Source organism: Gorilla gorilla, chromosome 3 (genome assembly GCF_029281585.2).
Source record: "Gorilla gorilla gorilla isolate KB3781 chromosome 3, NHGRI_mGorGor1-v2.1_pri, whole genome shotgun sequence".
NCBI lineage: Eukaryota > Metazoa > Chordata > Mammalia > Primates > Hominidae > Gorilla > Gorilla gorilla.
The window spans coordinates 35,738,840-35,751,557 of NC_073227.2; the positions used below are offsets into that span (position 1 = coordinate 35,738,840).

Below are 12,718 nucleotides of genomic sequence, written 5' to 3' on the forward strand. Positions count from 1 at the left end.
CTGGATGCTGAGAGACTGGAAAATCTAGAGGAAATGAATAAATTCTTAGATATATACAACCTACCAAGATTGATCCATGAAGAAATCCAGAACCTGAAAACACCAATAACAAGTAATAAGATTAAAGCCACAATAAAGTCTCCCAGTAAAGAAAAGCCTGGGACCCAATGACTTCATTGCTGAATTCTACCAACCAATTAAAGAAAAACTAATATCAATCCTATTCAAACTATTCTGAAAAATAGAGGAGGAGTGAATTTAACAGTACATTAAAAAGATCATTTATCATAACCAAGTGGGATTTATCCCTGAGATGCAAGAACAGTTCAACATACACAAATCAATCAATGTAGTACATTATATTAATAGAATGATCATTTCTATTGATGCAGATAAAACATTTGATAAAATTCAACATCCCTTCATGATAAAAAGAAAAAATACCCTCAGAAAAACAAGGTATAGAAAGAACCTATCTCAACACAATAAAAACCACATATAACAGACTAACTGAAAGCCTTTCCTCTAAGATCTGGAACATGACAAGGATGCCCACTGTCACTACTGTATTAAACATATTATTGGAAGTTCTAGCTAGAACAATCAGATAAGAGAAATAAATAAAAGACATCCAAACTGGAAAGGGAGAAATCAAATTATCTTTGTTTGCAGATGATATGATATTGTATTTGGGAAAAACTGAAGACTCCACTGAAAAGCTATTAGAACTAATTAACAAATTCAGTAAAGTTACAGGATACAAAATCAACATACACAAATCAGTAGCATTTCTACACCCCCACATTGAACAATCTGAAGAAGAAATAAAAAAGTAATCTTATTTACAATAACCACAAATAAATGCCTAGGAATTAACTTAATCAAAGAAGTGAAAGATCTCTATAATAAAAACTATAAAACACTCATGGCTCCCTCCCCATGATGGCTGCTGAAGACAAGCTACTGCTGCCGCGGCTCCCCAAGCTGTTCAAAACTGGCAAAGTTTCTGGACGAAGTAGAAGTAGCTGCTGAACCTGCTGGTTCCTGGATAGTCCAGGAGAAAGTGTTCAAGGGCCTGGACCTCCTTGAGAAAGCTGCCAAAATGTTATCACAGCTTGACTCCTTCAGCCGAAATGAAGATATGTAAGAGATTGCTTCCACCGACCTGAAGTGCCTGTTGGTGCCCTCACCATGAAATAAGTCAGCCCCAGCAAGCGTCTAGATCATTTGCAGCGGGCTCCAAAATGCTTTATAAACTACTTAACTCAGTGCCGTTACTATCATGTGGCAGAGTTTGAGCTGCCCCAAAATGAGAACAACTCAGCTGAAAATCACACTGCTAATTCCTCCGTTGCTATCCTAGCCTCATTTCTATGGCATCTCAAAGACAGGCTAAAATAGAGAGATACAAACAGAAGAAGGAGTTGGAGCATAGGTTGTCTGCATTGTAATCTGTTGTGGAAAGTGGTCAATCAGATGATGAGTGTGTTTGTGAATATTAACTTCTTCACCTTCAGAGGTGGTTTGGTATCAGCTTAGAAAAGATTGAGAGCATTGACCAGGAAATAAAGATCCTGAAAGAGAGTCTTCAAGAGAGCCCTCAACTTCTAACACATCTCGCCAGGAAAGGCTTCCAGTGATACCCTTCATTCTCGCCAGGGACATATCCAAGCCAAAGTATTTGGAGCTGGTTATCCAAGTCTGGCAACTATGATGGTGAGTGACTGTCATGAACAACATCGGAAATATGGAATGGAGAATTACCAAATCAGGGAATATCCAAGGCAACATCAGAGGAATTCAGAAAAGCAGCTCAGCAACAGGAAGATCAAGAAGAAAAGGAGGAAGAGGATGATGAATCAAACACTCTACAGAGCTTGGGAATGGGGTGACTTTCAGGACATCCATCCTAGGGGCAATGGCAACAGACAGAACATGGGCTGATCTTCCCACAATGTAACAGGACTGCAAGTGCACACTTCCCCCCTCCAAGGAAAACCATGCAGTCTTCCCCTCCCTGGGCTCCCACTTCAGCTGTGTACAATGAAGTCAAAGATGCCAAATCTTACTTTGCATTCAATAAAGTGTCAAGTGATTTAAAAATAATAATAAATAAATAATAAAACACTCATGAAAGAAATTGAAGACACACAAAAAATGAAAAGATATTCCATGTGAATGGAGTGGAAGAATCAATGCAATCCTTATCAAAATACAAATGATATTCTTCACATAAATAGAAAAAAAACCCAAAATTTAAATGAAACCACAAACCACTCAGAATAGGCAAAGCTATTCTGAGACAAAGAATAAAACTGGAGGAATCATATTACCTAACTTCAAATTATGCTACAGAACTATGTTAACCCAAACAGCATGATACTGGCACAAAAACAGACACATAGACCAATGGAACAGAATAGAGAACCCAGAAACGAAGCCACAAACCTGCAGTGAACTCATTTTAAACAAAGGTGCCAAAAACACACATTGAGGAAAAGATAATTTCTTCAATAAATGGTTTTATGAAAACTGTGCATCCATAAGCAGAAGAATGAAACTAGACCCCTATGTCTCACCATATACAAAAATCAAACGAAAATGAATTAAAGACTTAAATCTAAGACCTCAGAGTGAAACTACTACAAGAAAACACTGGGAAAATTCTCCAGGACATTGGTCTGGAGCAAAGATTTACTGAATAGTACCCCATAAGCACAGGCAACCAAAGCAAAAATGGACAAATGGAATCACATCAAGTTAAAAAGCTTCCGCATTGCAAAGAAAACAATCAACAAAGTGAAGAGACAACCCATAGAATGGGAGAAAATATTTACAAACTACCCATCTGACAAGGGACTAATAACCAGAATATATAAGGAGCTCAAACAACTTTATAGGAAAAATCGAATAATCCAATAAAAAATAGACAAAAGTTATGAATAGACATTTCTCAAAAGAAGACATACAAATGATAAACAGGTATATGAAAAGGTGCTCAATATCATTAATCATGAGAGAAATGATACTACAATGAGATATTATCACACCCAGTTAAAATGGCTTATATCCAAAAGACAGATAATAGCAAATGTTGGAGTTGATATGAGGAAAAGGGAACCCTCATACACTGTTGGTGAAAATGTCAATTAGTACAACCACTACTGAGAACAGTTTGGAGCTTCCTCAAAAATCTAAAAATAGAGCTACTATAAGATCCATCAATCCCACTGCTAGGTATGTACCCAAAAGAAGGGAAATCAAAATATCCCAGAGATATCTGCATTTCTATGTTTATTGCAGAACTCTTTAGAATAGCCACCATTTGGAAGCAATCTAAGTGTCCATCAATAGATAAATGGATAAAGAAAATGTGGTACATATACACAATGAAGTACTATACAGCCATAAAAAAGAATGAGATCCTGTCATTTGTGACAATGTGGATGGAACTGGGTGTCATTGTGTTAAGTCAGATAAGCCAGGCACATAAAGACAAACTTGCATGTTCAAACTTATTTGTGAGAGCTAAAAAATCAAACAATTAAACTCATGGAAATAGAGGGTAGAAGGATGAATATCAGAGGCTGGAAAGGGTAGTGGAGTGTGGGGGGAAAGTGGGGACAGTTAATGGGTTTAGTAAAATAGTTAGAAAGAATGAATAAGATCTAATATTTGCTAGGACAGCAGAATGACTATAGTAAATAATAATTTAATCTTATGTTTTAAAATAACTATAAGAGTATAATTGGATTGTTTGTAACACAAAGTATAAACACTTGAGGAGAAAGATATTCCATTTATCATGATGTAATTATTATGCATTGCATGCCTGTATCAAAGTATCTCATACATATATATATATACCTACTATGTACCCACAAAATACAAAACTTAAAAATTACTCTGCTTTTATCTTAATTGGAACTTATATTTCAAATCTCAGGTTTACAAACATTGGAGAATAAAGCAAGGTATTATTCATAGCTCTACTCAATTTATAACTCAATTTTTGCTATGGCTAAAGATATGATTTACAAATACATGTTCCATGAATGTAGAACTAAGAAAATATCCTGGACTTATACATTCTTTATTATTGAATGACCCATATTTCTTATAGAAATCACCAGAAGTAGGTGACTGGGGATTTAAGGTTTCAAAATCATATCAGCAAGCCAAGGGCAATAGACTTTTTAATTATAATGTATTACTTCAATATCCTAAATGCCAACTCCAGAGACCCCTAACTTCCAGCTAGTTCATGATTTTGGTAGCATTAAGTAGTATAACAGCTTTCAAATATGATGTTAAGTCACAATGGTGGGTTGAGGAAGAAATGAGGAGGAATTACAGCTGGGCTCCAGGGAATTTTTTGTAACATGATGCTTATCTTAGTATGTATGATTGAGTTATTTATGGGTTCCATAAATAATAGGCTTGCAAGATAGCCTTGCAATGCATAACAATCACATTATGATAAATGCGGTATGTGTACCCACAAACATTCACTTCACTCTGTAGTGAAAAGTAGTGAATGTAAGTCATGCAGGTCAATATTCTCTCTGAGGTATGTCACAGTGAGGGAAAGCAAGTTTGAGAAACGCTTGTGTCATGTAATGGTCCTTTCTCTCAAGGGTCTTGTTTAATCATCCATCTATCTACCGCACATATTTTTGGAAGTGCTTATTATTTGTATAGATTATACTATAGTCCAAATTCTGCATTAAACTAATTGTGAGATTCTTGAATACCTTGTAATCTCTGTGCTTGTTTATTCTTCTGTGTAATAACAAAGTTAACTCAGATGATAAGAGTTATCTGGCTAGAAGGGCCTTCACTGTCTAAGCAACTCAATCAGCTGCTTCAGCACTTTGAGAGCCTCCTTTATTTTCCTATTATTTCTCTTATATATGGTTAATTTTCCTGTAAAAAGATAAGCTTATAATTTTTACTGAAAAATTAACTCCTGCATTTTACTGTCCAACAGTATTTTTAGTCTTAGTGAGAGTGTGTTTAATGAGTTTAAAAAAAAAATTCATCCTTGGATGTCATCATAAGCAACAAGTTTGGGAAAGCAAGAAAAGGACAATCACATTCCTCTATTGATGCCTACAAATGAGAGTGATACACTCAAAGCATTAAAGAACCAGAAAGGTAAGGCATTGCCCAATCAGGATAGAAACCTACCAATTCAAGAACCCACTGGCCAGAGTACTCTGTGGGTGCTTAATGACTAAATGCCAGCTCTAATTTCAAAAATCGAATGTTAATGTTTTTACAGAAGCCAAGTATGTGGATGATTATGTTTACAGTGTAGCTTTTACTTATTGCTAAACAATTACATCTTTTGCTCTGTTTATATTAAGCAGAAACTCCATGGCAATCAAGTTATCTTCACATGGAGCCCTAATTAGTTCACATAGCAACATTTTGGTTGTGAGTATGACTTCACCAATAAGTAGATGCCTTCGCTTGAGGCAAGATGCTAAACAGAAAACCTGCCATGAACTTTGCGATCATCATCAATGGCAATTTAATGAGTTTTTGATAGAACATAGTATATTATGAATTGTATGCTCTCAGAATAGTCATTTCATAGATTGGATGGCAGGCTAAAGCTAGAGAAATGACTAAAGTTTTTAAGGACTTTGTGCTTACTCTCCTAATTATTATTGAAAAATAGCTTTAATAACGCAGGACAGTTTATGTTCTAATGTATCAGAAGAAAATGGGCACTAATATATTTTACTACTAGGTGCTATGTTTTCAAATTTTATTTTTCCACTTTTTAATTTAAGATTTATGCCCCTTTATAAGAGTTTCCATCAGATATGTACACCCCTTTTACGTTGTACAAAAATCAATATACAATTTGGAAATTGCCTTTTAATTTATTCATCAGGCTCTCATGCATGCCGAAAGCACATTACTGCACATTGAAAGGAAAAGAGAATAATTTTGTCTCTGCTTTGGTTCATATTTTCTCAATTCACAATTATATTTAACCTCTTAAGAAACTAATTCAGGCATGCTGAAATAAAGCTCATCAAAGCAGCCACAGCATAAAAGAAAAATCCTAATGAAGCTTGGATCAGAATTTATTTGAGGGTGAATGCTTAAAATGATTTAAGGGTTAAAGATATGGAAACTGCAGTTGACGCTACAATTTTCAAACATGCTAGATTTTAGAGATATTTTACAATTTGAGCAGTTTGAGCAAATTACCAATTCAGAGACTTAAAGTATTGAATGCCTACTATGGGCAATGAAGCCAAACCGTGGGAGCAGTGTGTCTCTACTTTTCCAGGGGGCTATTTGTTGGGTCATCTAGTCCTCTGGTTTTCAAAAGACAGCCTTCAAGCCAGATGCGTAAGAATCATCTGATTTATTTATTAAAGATAGAAATTCCTGAATTCCACTCAAAATTGACAGGCTAGAAATAATTAGGTGGGTTCTAGATATTAGTATTTTATTTTTATTTTTATTTTTTCTGATACAGAGTTTTGCTCTTGTTGCCCAGGCCAGAGTGCAATGGCGTGATCTCAGCTCAATGCAACCTCCCGGGTTCAAGCTATTCTCCTGTCAGCCTCCCGAGTAGCTGGGATTACAGACACCAGCCACCATGCCCGGTTAATTTTTGTGTTTTTGGTAGAGATAGGGTTTCGCCACATTGGCGAGGGTGGTCTCGAACTCCGAACCTCAGGTGATCTGCCCGCCTCTGCCTCCTAAAGTGATGTTAGTACTTTTAATGAACCTCTCCAGTTAATGCTGTCCTAGATGCAATGTAGTATGATTCTCACAAAATTCCACATGATATATTTCAGCCTTATTTTGATATTTAATAAAACGGAGAGAAAAAGGTAGAGGGTGACAAAATTGCTTTATTGTAATGGGTGCACGATGTACAGACACAAAGCTTCCTGCCAAATGAGCTTTTCTCAGAGCTCTGCACCGTTTCTTCCGGCACCATTACTCTTCGTTGCCATCATTTGTTACCTTTTGGTGAACTCTTTCTGTGATTTGAGAGGACACAGGTGCTCCAAACCTGAATAGCAGCCTTAGACAGTTTTTAGCTGTTTTGCTATTTGTAGGGAGCACTAGAATTTTTCAGATCCCTTAACTACTCTTTGTTTGACAAATAACACAATAGAGAAGATTGATATCAAGGTCTCTTAGATAATTGTGCAGGAAGAAGCTGCAGGAGATATACGTTAGCTCTACTATGTTTGTCAACAGTTGAGTTAAGTGATCCACCAGTCATTTAAAACAAATGAATCTAAGTTTATTTTAACACCAGTGCTGATAATAGCATTAAGCATTGGCTTAGCTTAGCACTACGAATAGACTTTAAATCTTTCGTAGTATATGATTGCTAATCACAGCAAAAACATTTGGAAAAGGGATAAAGAGTAAAGGATGCAAATTATACTGACCCTAACACTATTAGGTCCCTAATAAATAACTGTGAAAGGAAGGAAAGAAAAAGGAAAATAGAAAGAAGGAATGAAGGAAAGGAGGAAACAAATCATACACCTCTTTATACGCATCTGCGTTTCTAAAACAATAAATCTTGTGTGTTTACCTACGAGAATCTGCTAAACGTGTTTAGTTCTAATAATTACTTAATATAATATTTAGGGATAAAATAGCAATACATAAAAAAGAGGATTTTCAAAATAGTTTCTTAAATGTATGCCGTGAAATGTGATTTTGAACAAGCCATACATTTCTAAAATCCCGTCTATGCCACTTTTATATCTATTGTGTGACTTAATGCAACAGCGAAAGTACAGCTGCTAATATTCCCTGTGCTGCTTTTGGTTACTGATATTGTCTCATGGGCCTTTGTGCTTTGCCTTTTCTATTGTTCAAAGTAGAAAAGTAATATCTGAATAATAATATTTTACTTTGGCTGGGCGCCGTGGCTCATGCCTGTAATCCCAGCACTGTGGGAGGCCGAGGTGGGCAGATCATGAGGTCAGCAGTTTGAGACCAGCCTGGCCAACATGGTGAAACTCTGTCTTTACAAAAAAATACAAAAGTAGCTGTGCATGGTGGCACATGCCTGTGATCCCAGCTACTCTGGAGGCTGAGGCGGAAGAATCACTTGAACCCAGGAGGCAGAGGTTGCAGTAAGCCAAGATCGCGCCACTGCACTCCAGCCTGGGTGACAGAGTGAGACTCTGTCTCAAAAAAAAAAAAAAAAAAAACTTTTAGAAGGTGGAAAAATTAAATTTGGAAGCAGATGTTAAGGGTTCGAGCCTTAGTGCTCTCAATTACTGGTTTTGAGATTTGGGCAAGTCTCTTAAATGCCCCACACCTAAATCCACTCTTTGCTAAAATGGGAATAAAAATACATTTGTTATATTCCTTAGAAAGTGAGGAGACATTCCGAAGAGAGTACTCTGAAAGCTGTTCGCAGATTATAAACCACTGTTCAATTGCACTCGTTATTCTAATCTTTCAACACAACTTCTTGCCTCTGGTCGGGATTCTGGATGTTCTAACTTAGCATAGTGTCAACACACCGTTCAGCTCTAATGACAAGAAAATCCAATTCTTACAGAGAAAGAAAATGAATTGTATGCCGTTCGGTCACACATTTGGAACCTGTTATTTTCAATAATAACATGTTAGAGAAGCATTCATTATCGACTAGAAATAACTTATTTCGACAGTTAGCTGTAGTAGAGTTCATGCTGAGTGCTAAGATGCTGACATCAAACAGAAAGAGAGTAAATACAGTGAGCTCCATTCTAGCAGAAGGCATCCATCAACATGGTTTATTTGCACGGTACTGTATTATTTCTTCTCAATCAGCAAGTTTAAGGTAGGCTTTTTTACAGCAGGAAGTGTTGTCTAGTCATTTCTCTCTCCGTACTGCTCAACCTTTTGCCATTCACAGTAAATCTAAACTATTCTAAGGCCACTTCTCTTTGAACCCACAGGTCTGGTTTAATACTCAAAAGTCACCCTTAGGTTAGAGGATATAAACCCAGTTATTTGAATCTAGGAGAGCTAACCTGCTTTCGTGAAGATCTCAGCTTTAGAGTCAGATAAATGTCTTCAGATGCATTTGTGCCGAGTACAGCCAAACGATATGAGGCCAGTTAGAAGATTACATTTCTATGTTCCCTTCACAGCAGATAAGTTTATCCAGGGACCTATATCCTCTTCATTTCTCAGCAGGAAAAAGAGTATTAAGACTTCGAGCCTGATAAAATGCATAGCATAGCAATTTCATGGGTAAGACAAGAACTGGGCTTGTGGGGAAAACGAAAGCACAAAGTCTGTCCATCAGAATTACTTTAAGAAGCCTGTTGTGCATTGGTATCAAAGATCTTCCTCTGGAAGCAATGTATGAAGGGCTGGGATTATCAACAACAAAATGATTGAACTTGAAGCCAGGAGAAAAGTCAGAACCACAAATTATTCTCATAGCAGTAAGAGAAATAAGAGGTGGCAAGATATTAAGAAATTACTTTCACTGTAAAATTGGGTGCTGCAAACACACAAGAGATATGACTGCTAAGCAGTATTGTATAAAATACAAACTAACCAAAAATCTCTAGTGACAAAATGATCAATAACACTATACATACTCATAGATTCCCAAAGAGTTGTGTCAATGCATTTTGGACATTTTGGTCAGTAGAAAGATAAATAAATACATTGCAATCCAATATTGAATTTATCTGGTTGAAATGTACAAGTATACAAAATGATTATTTTGAAAACATTTTCCCACTAAAATTATTTATATTGTAATCCTATAGTGAATAAAAATCCTTTTTGTACTAGAAAATGTAAATAAGTATATAATTTTTGGATTTGAACAAAATAGCTATGTTTAACAAAAGTTTGTGAAGTACTTTTTAGTTTCTTATTATTTCAAGAAGCTAATAAACTCATCTAAATTTAAATTTAAAAGAATTTAGAATTCCTTTAAATCAATTCTAAGAATCTAGCTGTTCCTTCCCATACCAGGTGGACTACAATAAAAAAATGGGGTTCTAGTAAATGATGTAGCCCATTTTGAATATTACTTTTATTCAACAAATAAATATCAGGTGCTAATGCACAAGCCTTCATCATGTCAAACACACATCCAAGTGAATGATTTTTTAATGAAGACATTATGGAATTTGGAGAAATTACTCTTTCAGGTAATTAAAATGGTCTATGTTAGCCCCTTTCCCCACCACCTAAACCCATATCCATCTCTGTTTCCATAACTCAGATCAAAATGAATCATTTGTAAGATTTTGGAAATAAATTCACTCTACATAGTTTGCTACTTTGTTCTGTGGTAATAGTCTGTGTTACCCTGATGATATAACAACTCATGGGACATTCAGATTGGTGTGAGACAATAGGGGTTCAATCTTGGTTCTACCACTTACTGGCCATATGGCTTGACTAGTTGCTTGCAGAAAATGAAAAAAAAATACAATTTTTATGAGTATTTCATGATGTAGAGCACTTGGTACTGAATATAGCACATTATAGTGGGTCAGTAAGTATTGATTTATTATTGATATTGGTTTTTAAAAATTTTTCCTGTGTATAGTATTTGATGAGTAACAAAGAATTATAACAAATAAATCTGATCTTGTTTTTCTATTTTTAAAAATAATTATTTTCAAGCCAGTTTATTTTACGTGCTTCGGTCTTTTTTTTTTTTTTAATTTAACTTAATTTTAAGTTCTGGGATACATGTGTGGAACGTGCAGGTTTGTTACATAGGTAAACATGGGCCGTGGTTGTTTGCTGAACCTGTCAACCCATCACTTACGTATTAAGCTGCACATGCATTAACGTTTTTGCTTTTCGTGTTTCTGTAACCCCCAACAGCACCCACAAAAACAGCACACTCAGCTTTTGGCACAGCTTCAATGAGTAGCTGTGTCATGCTGTTAAGCTGACTGATTACTACCCATGTGTAAATCACCCCAGAAAGCAATTCAGCTTTAGCTTGGCAGTCTCTGGGGTGGCATGGATATTTTATCTTTTGAAATGGGAATAATGTTCAATGCAACAGTCTGGACTCCCGGAAAAGTCTACCGAGTGGTCTTCAATTACATAAAAATGTTTGCAAACTGCTGTAAATCTTGTTCAAAGTAGAAAATGCTCAACCCTATGCAAACCAGTAGTGATCTTAGTCAATTCCTTTTTCCTCTTACAGCCTCTACTTGGCAGAAGGCTGTCATAAATTTTGATGGACTATTTTTCTCTTCGTATTATGGAGAGTTTAAGTGATAGGTACATTGTAATAGATGCCTCCTGTTTTCTGCCCAAGTGATTTGAATACCATTAATTACATGTGAGGCTTCAGGATCTAGCTTCAGGATTGACTCAGTTAGCAATATTACTCCTTGGCCACAGTTTGAGGTACAGAGTCCTGGGCATGTGACTCAGGTTTATCTAATCAGATTGACTCTTAGGATATTTTGCTGGAAATGCTGGGATAAGTCTCACTTCTCCACTGGAATTAGTGATTCAAGTTTGTGAGACTTAAAACTGCTGCATTCTATGAGCAAGAGCTTGAAAACTCCAAGGGATTATTATTAGATCTGAGGATTAGGTGTAATCAGAGGAAACAGAGCTGTAAGATGAATTTGATTGGCATCTTTGAGCCATTGATTAAGTTCTCTTGGGAACTAGAAGTGCCTCTGAGCTGTTATGTCTTGTGCACCATTATTTGCTAAACCAGATTGTTTTAGGCTTTCTGTAGCTTAAAATTGAAATAATCCTGAGATATAGAGTCTCCTAAATCTATTGTATTTTAGATCATATTGAAGGTCCTGAATCCAGCATTCGTGGCCCAATACGAATTCCTGGCTGCAATTCCTTGCAGCTTTTCTCCCTGATTATTCAAAGCTTATATACTGTTAAGACTTGCCAGGACAGTGCCTGGTGAGTGTGTGTGTGTGTGTGTGTGTGTGTGTGTGCGCGCGCGCGCGCGCACGCATGTGTGTGTTCGTGTTCGAAGGTCAGCTAATGTCGGGTTATAAATCACTAAAAACACAGTGGTTTAAAGCAGCAGCCATCTATTCCTGTTAACTCATAGATGCTTCTTGGCTGTGCACAGGAAGCAAATTTGCTTCAAGATAGGGGCACTTAACCAGGGCTTGGTTTCTTGCTAAGAGTTGGGTTCAGGTTTGTTCCATGCATGCTCTCTTTAGAGCTCAGGCTAAAGAAACAATAGTTTCTCATGATAAAGTCTTGAGGTGACGATGAGGTACAAAAGAGCAACAGTAATCCCATAAGCACATTTCAAGACCCTGCTGGTGTATTTGTGTATTTGAGTGCAGAAGGTACCTCAGTATGTTTTCAGTGGATGATATGTACAAATAAACTTCTTAATACAATTACCTCATTTGAATTCAAAATAATTGAAATCTTAATATCCAGATTCTATTCCCAGCTTAGTCACTTGTTTTATGACCTATAGCAAGTCACTTTACCACTTTAGATTTTTCTCCTCCTCTCTAAAATGGAATTAGTCAATTTTTAGTCCTAAAGTGGTTGTGGAAATAAAATAAAATAATGTAGATGGAAACAAGTTGAAGGAAAAGACTCCATCCTAACTGCAGTGTATAAAGAAATGAATAACCCTAAATACCTGAAGTAGAGAAGAAATTGGGCTTGTGGTTACCAGAAAATCAAGATAGAAAAGAATTACAGTTCTTTTTTTAAAAAAATAAATAAAAAG

The 12,718-nt window shown here is 36.2% G+C and overlaps 1 pseudogene; it reads left to right on the top strand.

Moving 5' to 3' along the window:
• The first annotated feature begins 942 nt into the window (after positions 1-942).
• On the top strand, positions 943-1,944 carry LOC101145778 (immunoglobulin-binding protein 1-like; annotated as a pseudogene).
• Positions 1,945-12,718: the final 10,774 nt, after the last annotated feature.